The sequence below is a fragment of the Molothrus aeneus genome, chromosome 2 (genome assembly GCF_037042795.1).
Source record: "Molothrus aeneus isolate 106 chromosome 2, BPBGC_Maene_1.0, whole genome shotgun sequence".
In the NCBI taxonomy this organism is placed as follows: domain Eukaryota; kingdom Metazoa; phylum Chordata; class Aves; order Passeriformes; family Icteridae; genus Molothrus; species Molothrus aeneus.
This window is the reverse complement of record NC_089647.1, coordinates 43,828,458-43,843,754: the sequence shown is the minus strand read 5'-3', so window position 1 is coordinate 43,843,754 and position 15,297 is coordinate 43,828,458. Positions and strand designations below refer to the sequence as shown.

Here is a 15,297-nt window from a genome sequence, read left to right as displayed (position 1 = left end):
AAGATACTACTTTCCAGTAACAGTTCTTAAAAATAACTACTGAATTAATAGTTCCAGATTTTATTTTCTTCCTGAGATAATATGAAGGAAAATTAGGTTTTTCTATGCTCCTTTTTGAATGTCTTAACATCCATTTACTTTCTAATCCTATACTAGCAAAAACTATGCAATCGCTACACATCACAATGTTTTATCAATACTTTTACACACAGGAAACAGAATTTTCAGTGCTATTTATTAAATGATCCCAATCTCTCAGTCCCTTTCCCACCCCATATATGCAAGCAATTATCTTCTAGCACTGCATTTGCTAGACTACAAAGCAAGGTCAAGAGTTAAGCACACAGAAAGAAAAAGTGAATTCCTATTAAATTCTGGCCCTATTAGGAACGTTAACAACTTTGAAATTCGACTGATTTTCCCTCAACTCCACACTGCCAAAGCTCCTTAGGTTGCCACAAGATGATTGGAACAAAGAAGTAAGGAAGAGATATATAGGAAACCCCTGAATGTGACAAAAATAGATACATTATTGCACAGCAGAAAGTGGACAGCAACCTCTCATTTGTAGCCACTACAGACTGGCAGCTCATTTGAAGTCCTGACTTATTACCTCATGCTCCTGCAACTTTCAGTGACTTCGTCTTATTTCTTTTAAGAGCAAACAGTGTTTATTCAGGCTACTTCCCAACAGCTAATTTGCCTGGGGAGCTCTGTTTGCTTTTAGTAATTGTTCAGTTTGGGGAATCTGTTCTTCATAAATGTCAATTCAACCATGAATTAAAAAAATATAAAAGTCAACCTGGATATAATCAAAGCTAAAAGACATCTGTACTAAAGATCAGTAACTTAAACCAATCTTGATACAATACTACAAGAAAAATACAGACATAATTATAATTTGGGTATGTCTTGGAGTAAACACTGATCTGTGACATCACTGAGTTTGTGTGGAAGGTCAGAAGCAGCTTTCTGTGCTTTTTTATAAAACCTTTATTACAGGAAGGTAAATACAAGAAGTAGAAATATCCTGCTCATCTATACTTACCCATCCAGAAATCCACTGCAATCTGTTTACCTTAATAAGTTGCTCCAAGCACTTTTATTTTCTTTCCTGTGGGGAAACTGCTCTTGTACCAACTTGCTGCCTTTCACAAAAGTACTGTGGTCTGAAACGGGGTAAAAACAAACATTAGCTACCCAAAACTATTTCCTCATCGCAAGCATCATCTGCCAGCTATGTTCCTTACACCAACTTTCTTCTAAATTTACAGTTTAAGTTCAAACCTGACTTTAGCACTATGATCCTCCAGTAAGAGAGAATGTGAGTCTATTCAATCTTTGCTGTGAATAAAGCAGCAACAGTACTCTCTGAGATCTTCTACTCTGTCACATTACACATCCAGAAGGCTTTACAGAGGGGAAAAATATGCAATGTTTGGTAAGAGACAGACATACATAACTGCAACTGAGTAATCAAACATTAGAATTAAGAAGTATATCTGTAATAGAATACTAAGGAAATAAATTATTCAAGTAAACTAAGCAACCAAGAAAAAAAATCTTAGCAGCTACACTTCCTTCATTTTTATTGTGTCAACCTCCTTGCTGCCTGTAGCAGAATACACTAAGCTGAAATTAAAATAGAAAAGGAAAACCACAGGACATAAAAATCAGGCCTACAATGCAATATAAACCTTACACTGCTAATATTTTTCACTTGTATATATGCACTGCAGTGATACTTAGCACAGATTCAGGCATCCATAGTCTGTATTAACACACGTGATCACTCACAAGAGACTGTTCAAAGTTCAAGCATCTATTTATTCTTCAGGTTTTATAACAGTCATTAGGTTTTCCAGACTTGGCAGCATTTTTAAAAGAGAGAGCATCAACTAGTATAGTTATCTACTGTTTGAGGACAGCCCTTAAAACCCACGACAGGAAAAATGCCCAGAGGAATAAAGCTCAAATATTCTTCTACACATTTACACTACTCAAGCCCTGCTGACCATTAACTGAGCAGGAGCAGGGAGGGCAGGACCAGGACCAAACAGTAAAGCTGTGAACCAGATTAATCCTAGAGGAGTGGCAGGCGACCACCTTTTAATTCCTTCCTATGTTAGCCTCACAGACAAATGCCATTATATAATAGCATTTGAACCACAATAAAGGGAATGCTGAATTGGAATGAAAGAAGGTTTCTAACCAAGAAAATTGTATTATCAATGTAGTTGGCATGTACATCCCTGGAAATCAGTCAGTTACACTGAAGGTTAATTTAATCCAATATTCTCTTTCACTTTTTCCCCTAGGGCTGAATAATTTAAAGTTAGATTTTTCTGCATCTCAGATTTTGCTGAAAAGAATTAATTTAATTTTTAAACTTTCACAGGTTTATTCTAAATATTTTCTTTTTCTACAAGGACAAAAGCACCACATGCACATAAAGCTGATAATAAAGTTTCAAATATACTCGAACAGATGTGAGCGGGGAAAAAAATGAGACTATGCCAAGACTACACCCTAGGCTGGACTCAAAACCTTTGTGATTCCTATTTTCACAAATCCTTAGTAGAAAGACAGACTTGGGCTGTATTACAGTACATGCACATAACATGTGCAAAGTTGAGACTCAAAACACGTATCTTTTTGCCTAAATCTATTTACTTTCTCCACAAAGCTCCTAGGTTTTAATGAGTTGTACCGCTAAGTATTAAAAATATAAAAATTTGTGTTTAACTACTAGTGCAAAGTCATAAGCAAAATCTGCATATATTTCCCTGCAAATAGCTCCTACCTCCCAACAACAACATTACCCATAAAATGTGCAAAATGAGATAGCTTGTTTTCTAAAAGTAGGAACAGCAAGGAGAAACATAAAAACCACATAGGCAATGTCACAGTCAGTACTTCTAAATGAAAAGCTACCCAAAAAAAAAAGTGACTTTAAAAAAAATGCTTAGAATGGAAAACTGGGAAAAAACTCATACCTCAAAACAGGCAACAGCAAAAGATGCTTTACAATAGAAATACAATGATTAGAAACCCGTGAGATTTGTTAGACTGATCACTGGACAAATTACTGAGATTTAGGAGGAAAAAACAAAACTGAAACAGAAAAAACCCAAACCAACTAACAAAACAAATCCCCAACTCAACAACAACAAAACCAAATAATTCATAAAAAACCCCAATGAACAAACACCTCAAACAAAAAATCCCAACCAACCAACAACAAGAAAACAACCCACAAAATAGTGAGACCTAGTTTGCAGAAAATGCATGTTCAATACTGCTGAAGAACAAGCTCAAGGCTTTGTGGTGGTACATAGACACCAAAATCACATCTGAACAGAAACAGAAGCACTACCAATATTCAACAGCCATCCTTGAACCAGGCCTTGTGTGTCCCTCTTAATTTAAGCTACATCACTCACCTGTTAAAAGTCTTCACGCTGAAATGAATTACGATCCCATTGCTTTGTTCGAGGCCTAATTTCTGGAAGAAATAAGAGACAAAATGTAGGCAAAATGTAGGCATTCTTTAGAATGATGACAACTACTACAGCTCTTAAGACACTTAAGTAATACTTGTAGGGTCAATTCCACTGATGAATGATAAGAGAGTTAAAGCTATCATGAATTGCAGAAACCCAGGTGAGGTGTACCAGTACCTCAAAAAAAAAAAATTCAACTCTGCTTTTACAAAAGCAGAAACTGGAATTTAAATGCCTTTACCAAGTGCCATTAATAACATGTGGAATGAAGGTGACAGAAGATCAAAGTCACAGTTATGTACCTTTGGAGCAAAAACACAAAAATCAAGATGAGTCACTGAAATCTGGCTAAAACTGCAGTTCCACCAAAACAGACATCCAAAGTAGGACCACCATGTACATATGTTTCCCTATCAATGCTATAAGCCTAAAAACAAAACAGAAAACTTGAAAGACTACTTTGGAAATAATGCATAACTGAGACATCTTCAGACGTGAACAGATAAACAAAATTTAGGAGACAGTATCCTAAGAAACAAATACTGGAACAAAAAGAAAGGGAATTATTTGCCTCAGCAAAAGAATACTACTTTCTGCTAGGAAAGCACAGTATCGTAACTAAATTATTTACATCAAGAGGTACTGGGCTACTTTTAAATTCCACGTCCCAAGCAGAAGAAACAGCCCATTAATGGTATACTACCAATCACTTCCACTCAACAGTGACACCACAGGTGAGATAATGAGCACGACTGCAAAGTACTCTCATTCCCATTATCTCACTATGGTGAGATAATTACTCACCGTAACTACTTAACCACTGTTTTAACAACTTTTAACTACTGTTGTGCAAACTAGGGCAGGGGGGAAGTAAAATCAGCCCACCACCGAATGATGGGAAAAATTTTTACAACGTAGTCAACTTCAACCACGGAGAGAACTCTCTGAAGAAAAAGCAAATCTTAGTCTAACTCTGGGCCATGCAACATAGTTCAAGGTGTGATTATCCAGACAGCACTCCAGAAAAGCATATTTCAATTCCCAGGGGGATAAAAAAATACAAATACAAAAAATCTCGTTACTTCAGTATCTGGCTTCAGAAAGAACAACCTCGGTGGGAGGAGAAGAAATGGAGCTGCTAGAACAAAAAGCTTGAAAGCACGAAGGCCATTTAAAAAACTCATGCATACGACCAGCCTAAAAAGACTCCAAAAACCCAAGAAAGACTACTATCAGGAAGTCTCTGACCTACAAAAGTGCTGGAATTGTACTGGGGGGATGTTTTATATACATTTCATACACCTTTTGGTTAGAAACAGGCTACTGACCTAGGTCAGAGCAACAACAGTTTGTCTAAAATCCCAATTCTTGTCAATTTTACCATCTGTAAAATTTTCCTGAAGTAAAAGGGTATCCACGAAGCCTGAACCAGAAAACACAGAATAAATTCTTTGCACTGATGTTCAGTAAGGAAAAGATCAGGGAAGATCACATCCAAGCTCTCTTTCTACAGGTCAGGTCAGAGGAAAAATGTTGCATCAAAGTGCTAACAGAAGAGGATTTTAGAACAAATCACCAGGGCCATGTGGAAGTCACTTAAGATTTCTAAAGACAGTCAACAATTTTTTATTTCAGTATCTGCAACCGATTACTTAAGCAGAAGGGAAGAACAATTACTCAGACTACAGTCCTATCTCTATCACTAAATAAATTGATAGAAACTACAGCTGAATAAATATACAAAAAAACCCCAAAACATAGGGGAGGAGAGTAATACAAATTTTGATATGAAAAGGTAATGTCTCACAGGACTACTGCCAAAATCTTTTGAAGGGTTCACATACTTTTTGACCAACCCTGATTAAACTGGTATATCCCACTAAAGTCTTCCAAAATGCATTCAAACACTGTACTTAGTGAAGACTGCTGTGGAAATTATTTACAATAAAGATTTTGAGAAGATGCTCTCTGGGGGATTTGTAATTATTTAAAGAGAAAAATATCATGTGTTGTTCATTGTTACCACAATAAAGACAAGTTACCACAGGGGTTCCAAAATAAAATGACACAGATCAACATATATAAGTCAGCCAAGAGATAGTGACTCCCAAAATGAGTGCTTCCTAATCGTATAAACTTATTCACAGCAGCTGAAAACACAAACTGATTGTAAAGCACTGTGGCAGGAAAAATCAGTAGTGACAAATGCAAGGTAATGAACAGGGGGGGAAAGAATACACATAATTTGAGATCCCAGTTGCAACCTTCTCACTCTTTCAAATCAAAGCTACTCAATCATCAACAACCAAAGAGGGAAAAAAAAGAATCAAATAAAACAAAGCACATTTATTACTACAAAACAAACATACTTCACCAGCATCCTGCTTATCATGAGATGTTCAGATCACTCACTTTTCAGAGAAAGGGAGAAACAGATGAGTTACATGAACAATTTATACTCATGGAAAATACTTCTCTTTGAAACGAAAACAACTCAAGGAAGATGCTAATTCTGAAAGAATAAAAAAAAATACAGATTATAAGAGCTGCCCAATGTTTTGCAAGAACAAAAAGGTGCCAAATTAAATAATTAAGAAGCTTTAATAATCTATTGTGCATGAAAACATTTTGCTAATTGGGAAAGTCGCTGCTGTAGAAGGCTACAGAGGTTAGAAATGCAAGCAGTTCAAACAGGGATTGGGCAAACATGAAATAAATGCACTGATGACTTAAAACACAGTGGTTCAAAGGAAACTACAAAATTCTTGGCCAGCCAGGTGAAAACCAGAATACACCTGCAAAAAAATCAGCCTTTAACTGAAAAGCTTCTATTCCTATACATCCCTGTTGCAACCAAGTTACCCAATTGTCTATTTGCCTAGTACAGCAATTACCCTAACACAGTAGAGTAATATCTCTTACAAATCTTCTTACATACAAAAGAAATATTACTAGCCTCACTGAAGCTCTACCCATTTACCCAAAAAATCTAAATTTCAGCCCATGGCTCTGAAGCTGACTTCAGCTGAGGGATGGGTGTCAACACGTTGGTATAAGGTCAGAGACTTAACGAACACGTCCCTAATGTTCTGTGAGGCTATCCAGTTCTAATGGTCACTTCCTGACCCTGACATTCATTTGATCATAATATCAATTAATTCCTTAATTCTGCTAGTTTCTGAAGTTCCTCTCCTTATTACAGAAGATCACTTATCACTTGACTTTCCTTTTGTCTGATGATCACAAGCTCAGTACAGACTATCTACAAAGCAGCTATCAAGAAGCTCTCTAGCTTAATGTCTTGCTACAGCTCAGAAACACTCATTCCCTACATAGCCAGATGCAACCCATGTACCACAGCTTTCTTGGGGTATGAACCATCAGTCCAGTGGCTGGCTGAATGTATGTCACAGTTCACCCCAAAAACAAAGTAAACCACTTCAATTAAAATCACCTAAAAGTAGCACTTTTTCACTGCAATTGAAGCAAACTAGTAACCCAACTATATCCACATTTAAGAAGTGAAAAGTGCTAGAAAAACACAAGTAGCTCAAAATTTTAAAGGGTTGTAATTTAAGACAGTTTTAAGCTAAATCTGCATGCTACTACTACAGTCTCAATTTGGGCATAGTAAATGATGTATACTGTGTATGGAGAGACTCCTACCTATGTGAATACAACTCCAAGTTAGAGACAAAGCAGTTGCAGGGCCCTTCTGAGTCACCAGATATAAAACTCTTACCACAGGCAACCACATAAACTGTTTCGGTTTGTGGTTTTTTTTCCTCCTTATATCCTTCCTCAGGGGTACTCAGCCATCAGCCGTAGCTTTTTATGTTCACATATCCCTTGGATACATGGTAGCTCTGATTTACTGTTAACGTTTACACCTCTAACAAAAGTTTTAACACTTCTGAAGGTCTGCCTAGTTACCAGGTCCACAGCCTCATTGCTATGCTATCATGTGGCTGTTTCTGCAACCACAGAAAAGAGTTTCCTGCTGGAACCCTTTCCAGCCACGTCAGTTCCCCAAACGAAAAATTTCTGTGCAAGAACACTACAGCTGTGCCTGAACATATCAAGGTTGGTGCCACAGCTCTGAACTTCAGCACAGAGATCATTTCAGCAGACAGGATAGTCATGACAAGCTGATGGCCACAGACAGAAATGCTCTACCCTGAGAGCAACTACTACATAAAGCAATCCAATATGCATGAGCCCACTGCCAACACAGCAAGCAGTGACACATGGAATATTAAAACAGGTCAGGCTGAATTTTACAACATGTATATCTAGTGGCCACATTGAGTTGTGTATCTGAAGCAAGCAAGACTTTCAGCAAGCCTCAGTCATTACATTAATGCCACAATGACTCAACTATTTCATCTGCCAGTTTCACACATAAATCATGGTAATGAGTTCAACAGGAATACTTTTGGCTAACTTCAAGTTAGCTAACTTGAAGTTTGGCTAACTTCAACTAATATTTTTGGCTAACTTCAAGTGCAAGTATTCACAACACCAAAGTACAGCAAGGGTCTTAAATTACTATACAAGCTCATGAAAGTATCTGAATAACACTTAACACAAACTCATTTATATTGCTGGTGTTTCAGAACATTGGTAAAAGCTTTCAGAAGAGGATACTAAGTTTAGGTTCACAAATCTAATTTACCTGTTCATCTGAGTACCATCATTACAAAAGCCTGGTATATCTCATTGCTTGAGTTTTGAGACACTACTTCAGAAATTATTTTCCAGTAGGTTTGGAGCTGCTTCAAATTTAATTCTTTCCTCTGATTTTTTGTATGGATTGAAGAAATTAGCCTACTAAAAGTCATGATGTAAGATTCAAAATGTGTTTGTCACGCAGATTTCAGAGAATTCAACAAAAAAGCAAGACCTAAAAGACCTGTAATTCAGCAGAGACAGTAACTAAGAACAGTAAAAGGGAAAGATCTACTTAGTGAAATATTTTGAAGCAAGTCAGTAAATTTTCGTTCTATTCACAAGACTATTTACACACAGCTAAAGCCTACCAAAAGCATGCAAACTGTGATATCTTCTGAGCATCTTAACTGAACTGCAGCCACCACTGCTAAATGTGAATGCTGACATCTGTTTTCCACCTGATGCTTCCAGGAATATTTGAATAATTTTGCTTAACACGGCTTCTTCCTTGAGTCTTCCCACTCAATGAATGCTAAGAAGTGCTTCCTTGAATGCACAAACAGAATCAAAATACAGAATCAACCTCAAACTTAATTCTGTGAAGGGGTATCCAAAACAAGCACCAGTAATTCTCAAGACTACTCATCAAAGAATGAGCAGCACTTGGCATAGGTATTCATGGCAAATCAAAATCATACAGTTGACCAACAGTGTTTTAGGGCAGCCACACTGACATGTGTCTCCTCATCTGCACACTTTCTATGTATTTCACAGCTGTTTAATCTTGGAAACACACTGATCGGCAAGAGCACAGCACCATTTCTAGCCTTAAAACCCATTATGTGCGATGTGGTAGAGAGTAAATTTTATCTACTACTCATGCAGCAAGATGCTGCTTAAGAATGTCCTTTATTATAAATAGAATAGAAAGGTAAAACAAGAGAGAAAAACAAAGGACCTGCAATAAAATGCTTATCTATTACTTATATCCAAGCGTGTGTCTATTTCCAGAAAATAGGCAACACTAGACCACAGCAAGAGACTTGAAAGATGGCTAAGTGGTAAGGGAATACAGAAACAATAGAGAAACACTATGCCAGAGATATGAACACAGGAAAAGAACGTGTAAAATCCTGAAAAATAAAGTGGCATTAATACAGCATGAAAAGAGTCAAGTTGTCATTTGATGGATCTTAACTTTAAAAAAATGCAACACTTAATAGGAAAAACAAATACTGAATGACTAGATCAGAAAGAGACCCAGGAACAGTAAATTTATTTAGATGTCAGGTCTGAGCAATAGAACACAGGCCATTGGTGTCAGTGGGTCAGAGCACACATTGCAAAAACATGCCTTAATCTTCATTGCTCCATGTAGAGCCAAGAGTAACTGAGAATTCAAATCTATGAAGTCCCTAGCTTTTGTTAGCATTTAAAAAAAAAGCCTGGTATGCACAAATAGCACACTATCTTTCAAATTTGTCAAGTTACAAAAAATTGGATGTACAGCCAATCATATGTAAACCAACCAAATGTGAACAAGTAACTAGAGACCAGAAAGAACAGAAATCTCAAGAGCAAGAATTTCCCAATGTTTGATTATCTTAGCTATGCGCAATTGTTACCCCTGTTGTTACTCATGCCTATTACCTGCTATTCTACTATTGGCTTTATCTTCTCTCTATTTTCCTATTTTCTTTCCTATTCCTTTCCTATTTTCTATTTTCAACTAATTAGTTGAAAACAGCAGTAACCTGTCCGTTCAGCCTTCTCTTTAGACTGAACACAACCCTCTTTCTCAGCTTTTCCTTTGTTATGTGTTCAATCACCCTGGTCTTACACCGGGCTTACTCTAGAATATCCCTATCTTCATTAGGACGTAGTCTAACCAAAACCAGACTAAACACTGTAAATGGGTTCTCCCAGTATAAGACACTGCAGAACAATCACTTTCTTTAAACTGCTGGCTACCACCTTGCTGATTTCAGTCCAGTATGCTGTTTACATTTAATCCTGCTAGGGTGCACTATTCATGTTTAATTTGCTGTTCACCAAGACTAGCTAAAGCTGTCTTCTATCCTATTAGTGCCCAAACGGTACTATTCTCAAACATTCTGGAAATGAAGACACTTTTTAACTAACAATACGGACTTTTAACACTATTCTTCATTAGTGCTTCTTCTTAATTGGTTGGGATTTTTTCATTTTTATTTTAAATTAGCATTCAGTCTACACTCATATCATGTATAACCCATGAACAAGTAGCTCTGTATGGTTAACTAGTATCCATGCCTAATGGCACACCACTTCTCAGCGCCTTACTGCACAAATCTTTCTGACTAATGCTTCTAAAATACTTTATTTTTGCATATGCTTAGAAAGAGGAAAAACTGTCATGCCAAAGTCTGCAAATGAACAAGTTTGAAGACAGAGCATTTTCTTTGCCTTTAGCATAAATAACATCAGCTAATAGCCTCAAACAGATTTTTCATCCCTGAGAAATAATCAAGTATTGGCTAACAACCTAGTATTTTGGGCCTGGTATAGACAAGCTTCTTCAACGCAATTTACTTGCAGTAATTCGTATTCAATGCATCAAGTAATTCAGAACAAAGAAAACTGAATTTAAAAGAGTAAGTTAACATGCTGTATGTAGGAGGGAAACCCATGTGGACTAAGACCAAGTAATCAGACAATGAAGCTACAGTGTAACAAATGAAAGAAAAACTTATCACCACAAACAAAATGAGATAGAAAAAGAAGTGGGAGAAGATCAAACTAAAAAACCAGCCACAAAACAGTTCAAGTTCCATATGAGGTAAGGTTGACGGGAAACGGAATCCAAGGCAAGAATAGATCTGGTCAGCAAGGCAAGTATGATAGGTTTTCACAGCTGCACTGGCTGGCTGGCTGCAAGTTACATTATGCAATCAAGACTCCAGGTTATCCAACTGTTTTAAAGTGTAAAAGGTAGTCTTATTTTTAAATAAGATGTATACTGTATTCATTAAGGCCACAGTTCCACAACTACAACCCACATCCAGTCCTGGACAGGACTACTGTGGTTTTGAATTCCTATTCCTTTCCCCTTTCTCCCTAGCTGTTTAAGGATTCTAACAGCCAGTCAGTCCATCATGGGAGCTAAGATGGTAGAAAGTGGAAACACAAAAAAAACTAAGAGCAAATACTCTACACCTACATAGCTCCTCATCCCCAAATTTCATTGTGATGATTCATGGACCTAAACTGACTCCCAAAACTGAAAACATAAAACAATCAAAAAAGCCAGAAAAGGCCGATGTTGGTACAAACAGGAAAGGACGATGACAAACCTAAATTAGTTTGGTTTAAATGGTCATAAAACCAAGGACATATACATTCAATTTAAACCCATGAAAAATATTCAAAGTACTATTTGTCTTAAGCCAGTATTTCATCTTTTGAATCTACATATGCAACTGGAAGTATAGTCTGAGCCTTAAAAAAAACCCAAAAACTATTAACTTTCCTAGCAGGGAGCTTTTCAAATCCTCTATAAACTTTTGTCTAAAAAGAAGAAAGTGATGCCTCAATAAGCTATTCCACCTTCTAGTTCTTGTACCTGCTGAAAGGCTACACACTGTTCCCTGTTTGATTTTGTACTGTTCAGGCAGTAACTGACACTCAGAAATTCAGCTTTTAACACTGGAGATGGAAAGGGAGATGAAGGAAGCACACCCAATTATCTACCATGTTACTGGGTGCACCATCTTTCCTAGAGCAGGATTAAGTCACACTGTAATCTATTCTCTTTTATTGAGGAACAGACCTTCCTAAGTAATTCTTGTGTATCTTCTCCAAACATTTCTTGTGTATCTTCTTGTGTTATGGTTCTTTTAAATTACTAAAAAAAGTATTTTTTAGTTATTTAAATTTCGTTGAATTTAGTTCAGATCAGTACTGTACTATACACAGTATTAGTCAGACCATCTCAGTATTTCTATTTGTTAATTCTTTGGATAGAAGTATACATAACGATGGTCAAACACAGCGACGATGGCAAATATCCACCTTTTGCTAGTGGTAAAAAAACAAACCACCTTTGTTGTGCTCTCCATTTTCCTTCATTTCTAAATTGTGATTTCTTTGTTTATTACATGGATTACAAAGGACTTCTTACCTGGTCTCTCTAGATATTAGTTGGCTTCCTTAACAAGGCACCACCTACCAGAACAAAACATCATTTCCTGAATTAATTTTTTTCAAAAAACATAACCACCCTTACAAGAAAAACTACTACTAATAATAATATTTATCATAATAAACAAAATCCCAAATATGCACATGTGCAAACACTAGTTATAAACTAAAAAGATGTCTGGTAAATTCTGCCAGCTTAATAAGAATTCTTAAACATTTATAGATTGGTGTATTACCAATCAATTGTTGCTCAAACAAAACGACAACATTATCTCAGGTATAACAGAACACTAGCTCTTCTCCCCTATTCCATACACACACACAAAAAAAATTTAAAAAAAGACACCAATACCACACCCACAGATCACAGCTGTTATCACAGACTCCCAGGAGCCAAAGCTGCAGACCACATCATGCTAGCCACCGTGCAAACACAGAGTAAAACTGTTCAAAGAGCAAACAATCTAAACATAAGGGGCAACAGATGGAGAGAGACAAATATGAGAATACAAGGAAACAGCACCACCATAAACAATGGTTACAATTAGTTCTTGTTCTAAGGATGGTGTGTTTGAGTCCCAGGGTGACAGGAAAGGTGGTGGTTGGGGTTTGTTTTCAGTAGGCTTTATTTCCTAAAGTCAGGTTCTTTTGCATTAACAGGTTGCAACTGGCTTGCTTGTAAGGGTGCACATGCAGAACTTCTCCAAGCATGAGAAGCATCACAGGAGAATGAATGAAATTGTTTAACTGCCCATGATGTCACTTCCTAAACAGCTCTTACAACCTCATTAACAACAAAAAACAGATAGTACCTTTCACAGTTAAATCCCAACACTGAATTAAAGCTAAGTAAAACCTGTTGGTTTTACCACCATAAAATGCAAAAGGCAAAAAGACTGGACAGTCAGAAGTCCAGAAAAGCACTCTGGTATAGGATTCTGAGTCCATATCCACAGAGCAGGATCATTCTTATCAGATCTTTTAAGAAAAATTGTTACCACACGATACAGAGGTCAAAGCATGATCTTGTACTCATGTGATTTTTAATACAACTAAATAACAAACACCTAATTGCTGATTAACAGTTAAGACACCACTTAATATGTGGGAGAAATCTACAGTCTTTGTTAGAAGAGTGTGTGCTATGTCTAAAACCAGGGCTAGACCCAAAGATCTCATGACACTGCTGTCTACAAGCAACAGCACAGAGAGTTTTCCTTTGCAATAGCAGCCTCAGCTAAAGGTCAGACATCTACAAGGAGAAGTCAAAAGCACATGCAGAGATTTAGCGAGTTTAGAGGGCAGCAAGTCTGGAAGAGAGAGAGACTTGAAGGTCATCCATACAGGTGTGACAGCTGAGTTTATGAATGAGATGAACAATACGACTTTTAGAGAAATCTGATGTAGTATTAGGAGTAAATACCAAGCTGGAAAGATCTTACACAGATCAAAGGAAAAGGAACTCCAAAAAGAAGTAAGGTTTCTACCAAGGCTACTTTCAACGAGAGAGGAAAACAAAAAACAGAAGAAAAAAATAGCACAGTTGCATTATGAGTTAATTCAAACGAATTAACTGTTTTTAATGTTCAGTATGGCTGCATTGCACAGAAGAGCCTAAACAAAGGTAACATGCCAGTACACTTTCAACAAAAGCCTGCAGGAGGAAAACAAAGATGTCCATATTTCTTGGACAGACTGTGAGCTGTAAGCAGCCCTCAATTAGTAAAATTTGGCATAACCCATACAATTCTATGTGCATGATTTTCTATCTTCTTCAATACCATCTTTCACAGCAAAAGATTAGAGGAAACTAAATGTAGAAACCAACACAAACACAACACAAACTCTTCCATAATGCCACTCATCTCTCCTAATGGTCTGGCCCAGCAGAAGCTACATCAGTAGCTCTGGTTCAAATATCTAAGCAGCTGCTGTCCCCATCAGTGCCCAAGTGGCAGCATGTGCCCAAGCATAGATGGCTACTGTACAAACTATTCCATGGGGGAAAGGTTGAACTGAGATGACATCCTGCTTAGCATGTGTTGGGGGATAAAGCTGATGAGCAGGGACTATGTCTGAACAGACTTCTGTACAGCACTAGGGACAAATGTCGCTATTACAGCCTTTGGAAGCTACAGTGATGCTAACTGAAGGAGTCTGATAGTCTTGTAAGGGTTAAACAAGCTGTACAATAAGGTTCATAAACCTTTTAAATAAAGAAGCAACATATTACACCTTATATTTTTTAGAGACCCAAACACAGTTTTGCATGACAGCAAACAGTATTAAGTAGTCTCATCTCAGACAAACTTAAAAAACCCACACAAACCCAACCCAAATCCTCTTGTGCTACTGACACTTAGTATGGCTGGCTAGAACACTGACAATGCCTGAGTGTTTCAAACCAGTATTGCAGCTACTCTGCTAAGATCAATGACCACTTGCTTCTGCACCCAACCTCTGTGATGAGTTGCTGCTACCCCTACAAGATTATTCTCTTAATAGTTGATGGTGAGAAAGGGGCAGAGAAAGAAGTTATGGTAAAGCTAATCCCAAAAAATTCAGGAAACATGGACAAAAATTAAGGATTTAAGCATGACAACAAACTTAGGAAATACAAATGCCCTCTGAATCAAGAAAAATTTGAAAAATATGTTGGTGGCAATCTTGTCACTAGAACACAAAAATTAACAATCGCTGTAGATTTCACGTATGTTGGACTAATAAAATCTGGACTATAACCATTGATTGAAATAATTTTCTTCTGATAGCAAACCAGAGCAAGAAAACAACTTTCATCATTGACATGTCCAGTCCAAGAGATAGTCCAGGTGAAGGGATGAGACTGTCTATAAAGGACAGTCACTGATCTCATCTACTACAACTGTTGATGTTCTCATACATACACACATATAATCAAACTCTTAGTGTGTGTGTCTTATTG

General features: G+C 37.1%; 1 protein-coding gene across 6 annotated transcripts in view; it reads right to left on the bottom strand.

Annotated features, from left to right (window-relative positions):
• The window catches only part of ZMYM2 (zinc finger MYM-type containing 2), an 87,315-nt gene that overhangs the window by 66,841 nt on the left and 5,177 nt on the right, over nt 1-15,297 (bottom strand). For all 6 annotated transcript variants that reach the window (XM_066544783.1, XM_066544786.1, XM_066544788.1 and 3 more), the window contains 2 exons: nt 3,444-3,505; nt 1,049-1,169 (listed from right to left, as the gene is read on the bottom strand). The gene's annotated coding sequence lies outside the window, so the exon portion shown is untranslated. The remainder of the gene's footprint in view (nt 1-1,048; nt 1,170-3,443; nt 3,506-15,297) is intronic.